We start from the raw sequence: 5,050 nt of genomic DNA, 5'->3' as shown, positions 1-5,050 counted from the left end.
TATGAAATAAAAACTAAATAACAAAAAAAAAGAAAATATATATCCCATAATTTTAAATTTTAAAAATGTCAGGCATAAAATTGCATATCCAGACTATTTCAACTACTTAAGACAATTAGACATAAAAAGAGGGAAATACACCAGAAAATTAACAGCATTTATCTTGAGGTGATAAGTTATAGGGGGATTTTACTATTACACGAATATTTTTCTACAAGTTCCACTTTTTCAAAATGTGCATAGAAGTGTTGCTTACTTTCATGTTACTCTGAGCCCATGGCAATAAGCATGGGCATGTGACTGGAGATGTCCAGCACTGCAACTGGAGCTGAATTTGAAAGAGTGGCTTCAGATCCTGGGGACTCTAGTCAAGGCTACAAGCCCAGGATTTAGGAATAGCAAAGACTGTCAGCCGGGCGCGGTGGCTCACACTGTAATCCCAGCACTTTGGGAGGCCAAGGCGGGCGGATCACGAGGTCAGGAGATCGAGACCATCCTGGCTAACACAGTGAAACCCCGTCTCTACTAAAAAATGGAAAAAATTAGCCGGGCGTGGTAGCGGGCACCTGTGGTCCCAGTTACTCCGGAGGCTGAGGCAGGAGAATGGCATGAACCCGGGAGGCAGAGCTTGCAGTGAGCCGAGATCACGCCACTGCACTCCAGCCTGGGCAACAGAGTGAGACTTCGTCTCAAAAGAAAAAAAAAAAAAAAAAGAATAGCAAAGACTGTTCTCTGAACACACAATGAAGGAGGAAGATTTCTCTCCTTTGCCCTTTTGACACTCCATTCTGCACCCTTTTGTCATTCTACCCTTTCCCCAATGCTTCCTCTCCTCAATTTCTAAGCGCCCTTAGAGTCACAAAAGACTTAGCAAGTAACCCACACCACCATGTGCACAGTTTCACATCACTCTACTCTTTTCTTTCTTTCTTTCTTTCTCTTTCTCTCTCTCTCTCTCACCTGTTGCCCAGGCTAGAGTGCAGTGACACTATGTCAGCTCACTGCAACCTCTGTCTTTCAGGCTCAAGTGATCCTCCCACCTCAGCCTCCAGAGTAGTTGACACTACAAGTGCACACCACCATGTCCAGCTAATTTTGGGAGTTATTTTTGTTTTTTTGTTTTTTCTTTGTAGAGACGAGGTCTCACTGTGTTGCCCAGGCTGCACTTTCATATTTATAAAAAGACAGTTTCAGGAAATAGCAAGCCTGTCTGTAGGCAAGGAAATGTACCTTATACAATGTCCTTTCTAGTGCTGTAGGACTGCCTGGTGAGAAAAATATGACAAGCTGACTAGGTTTTGAAGATACTGTGGACCTAGCCCTGCCTAAGTGAAAATACAGCCTGGACTTCGGCAGCTGAAGTTTTAAACCTTCTATTTCAGAACAGAGAACTCAGAAACAAAGCTGCACACCTACAGTCATCTGATCTTCAACAAAGTTGACAAAAATAAAAATGGGAGACGGACTTCCTATTCAATAAATGGTGGTGGTATAGCTGGCTAGGCATATGTAGAATAATGATACCGAACCCCTATCTTTTACCATATACAAAAATTAACTCAAGATGGATTAAAGATTTAAATTTAAGACCTTGAACTATGAGAATCCTAGAAGAAAACCTAGTAAATATCATTCTAAACCTTGGGAAATAACTTATGACTAAGTCCTCAAAAGTGTTGAAACAAAAACAAGGATTAACAAGTGGGATCTAATCAAACTGAAGGATTTCTGCACAGTAAAAGAAAACTATCAACAGAGGAAAGAGACAACTTAGAACAGGAGAAAGTATTGTAAACTATGCATCTGACAAAGTTCCAATATCCAGATTCTGTAAGAAACTTAATAAGCAAAAAGCAAATAACTCCATTAAGAAGTGGGCAAAACGGGAGGCGGAGCTTGCAGTGAGCTGAGATCCGGCCACTGCACTCCAGCCTGGGTGACAGAGCGAGACTCCATCTCAAAAAAAAAAAAAAAAAAAAGAAGTGGGCAAAAGGCATGAGCAGACATTTCTCAAAATAAAACATACAAATGGCCAATAAACACATGAAAAACAATTTCAGCATCGCTAATCATCAGAGAAATGCAAATCAAAACCACAATGAGATGCCATCTTACAACAGTCAGAATAGCTATTACTAATATTAAAAAGTCAAAAAACAACAGATGTTAGCAAGGCTTCAGAGAAAAGGGAATGCTTATACATTTTTGGTGGGAATGTAAATTAGTTCAGCCACTGTGGAAAGCAGTTAGGACATTTTTCAAATAACTTAAAATAGACCTTCCTTTCAACCCAGCAATCCCATTACTAGGTATATACCCAAAGGAAAATAAATCATTCTACCAAAAAGGCACAGGTACTCATATGTTTACTGCAGCACTATGCACAATAGCAAAGACATGGAATCAACCTAGGTGCCCATCAACAATGTATTGAATGAAGAAAATGTTGTACATATACACTATGGAATACTGCGCAGCCATGAAAAAGAACAAAATTATGTCATTTGCAGCAACATGGATGCAGCTGGAGGCCATCATCCTAAGTGAATTAACACAGGAATAAAAAATCAAATACTGCATTTTCTCACTTATAAATGGGAGCTAAACATTGAACACACATGGATATAAAGATGGGAACAATAGACACTGAAGACTACTAGAGGGAGGACGAAGGAAGCAGAGAAAGGGCTGAAAAACTAACTATTGGGTCCTATGCTTGGTACTTGGGTGAAAAGATCAATCACACTCCAAACCTCAGCATCACACAATACAGCCAGGTAACAAACCGGCACATGTATCCCCTGAATCTAAAATAAAAGTTGAAATTATTAAAACAAAAGCAAAACCTTCTGTTCCCTTTCCCTGTGGGCACCAAAAAGTTTTCCCTCCTCTACCTCATCTTAATCAGTCTCTAGTCTCTAGTCCCAGAGACCCTTGGATGGGTCTTACCTCACCCAAATATGGAGTGAATCTCATTAAAGAAAAACGAACTGCATCAGTTTTCCTCAAACCCCACCTCACTTCAGTCTCTCTGTTACAGCATGTATTAGTTCATTTTCATGCTGCTTATGAAGACATACCCGAAACTGGGAACAAAAAGAGGTTTATTTGGATTTACAGTTCCACATGGCTGGGGAAGCCTCAGAATCACGGTGGGAGGTGAAAGGCACTTCTTACATGGTGGCAGCAAGCAAAAAATGAGGAAGAAGCAAAAACATAAATCCCTGATAAACCCATCAGACCTCATGAGACTTATTCAGTATCACAATACCAGCCCCCATGATTCAGTTACATCCCCCTTGGTCCCTCTTATAACACATGGGAATTCTGGGAGATACAATTCAAGCTGAGATTTGGATGGGGACGCAGCCAAACCATATCATTTCACCCCGGCCACTCCAAATCTCACGTCCTCACATTTCAAAACCAATCATGCCTTCCCAACAGTCCCCCAGTCTTAACTCATTTCAGCATTAACACAAAGTCCAAAGTCTCATCTGAGACAAGGCAAGTCCCTTCTGCCTAAGAGCCTGTAAAATCAAAAGCAAGCTAGTTACTTCCTAGATACAATGGTGTTGCAGGTATTGGGTAAATACAGCCATTCCAAATGGGAGAAATCGGCCAAAGCAAAGGGGTTACAGGGCCCATGCAAGTCTGATATCCAGTGGGGCAGTCAGACTTTAAAGCTCCAAAATTATCTCCTTTGACTCCAGGTCTCACATCCAAATCACACTGATGCAAAAGGCGGGTTCCCATAGTCTTGGGAAGCTCCACCCCTGTGACTTTGCAGGGTACAGCCTCCCTCCTTGCTGCTTTCACTGGCTGGTGTTGAGTATCTATGGCTTCTCCAGGTGCAGGGTGCCAGCTGCTAGTGAATCTACCATTCTGGAGTCTGGAGGATGGTGGCCCTCTTCTCACAGCTTCACTAGGCAGTGCTCCAGTAGGGACTCTGCATGGGGGCTCCAACCCCATGTTTCCCTTCTGCACTGCCCTAGCAGAGGTTCTCCAGGAGGGTCCCATCCCTGCAGCAAACTTTTGCCTGGGCATCCAGGCATTTCCACACATCTTCTGAAATCTAGGCGGAGGTTCCAAACCTCAGTTCTTGACTTCTGCACACCCACAGGCTCAACACCTCATGGAAGCTTCAAGTCTTGGGGCCTCCACCCTCTGAAGTAACAGCCTGAGCTGTACCTTGGCCCCTTTCAACCTAGGCTAGAGCAGCTGGAACACAGGTCACCAAGCCCCTAGGCTGCACACAGCACTGGGACCCTGGGCCCCGCCAATGAAACTACTTTTTCCTCCTGGGTCTCCAAGCCTGTGATGGGAGAGGCTGCCATGAAGGTCTCTGATATGGCCTGGAGAATTTTCCCCATGGTCTTAGGGATTCACATTAGGCTCCTTGCTACTTATGCAAATTTCTGCAGCTGGCTTGAATTTCTCCTAAAAAAAAATGGGTATTTCTTTTCTACTGCATTGTCAAGCTGCAAATTTTCTGAACTTTTATGCTCTGTTTTCCTTTTAAAACGGAATGCTTTAAACAGCACCCACATCATCTCTTGAATGCTTTGCTGCTGAGAAATTTCTTCTACTAGATACTCTAAATCATCTCTTGCAAGTTCAAAGTTCCACAAATCTCTAGGGCAGGGGCAAAATGCTGCCATTCTCTTTGCTAAAACATAACAAGAGCCACCTTTACTCCAGTTCCCAACAAGTTCCTCACCTCCATCTGAGACCACCTCAGCCTGGACCTTATTGTTCATATCACTCTCAGCATTTTTGTCAAAATCATTCAACAAGTCTCTAGGAGATTCCAAACTTTCCCACATTTTCCTGTCTTCTTCTGAGCTCTCCAAACTGTTCCAACCTTTGCCTGTTGCCCAGTTCCAGAGTCACTTCCACATTTTCAGGTATCTTTTTAGCAACACCCCACTCTACTGGTATCAGTTTACTGTATTAGTTCATTTTCATGTTGCTGATAAAGACATAGTCAAATCTGGGAACGAAAAGAGGTTTAATTGGACTTACAGTTCCACATGGCTGGGGAGGCCTC

This window comes from Rhinopithecus bieti, unplaced genomic scaffold, assembly GCF_001698545.2.
Source record: "Rhinopithecus bieti isolate Rb0 unplaced genomic scaffold, ASM169854v2 scaffold_31531, whole genome shotgun sequence".
NCBI lineage: Eukaryota > Metazoa > Chordata > Mammalia > Primates > Cercopithecidae > Rhinopithecus > Rhinopithecus bieti.
Note: the sequence above shows the minus strand (reverse complement) of the source record.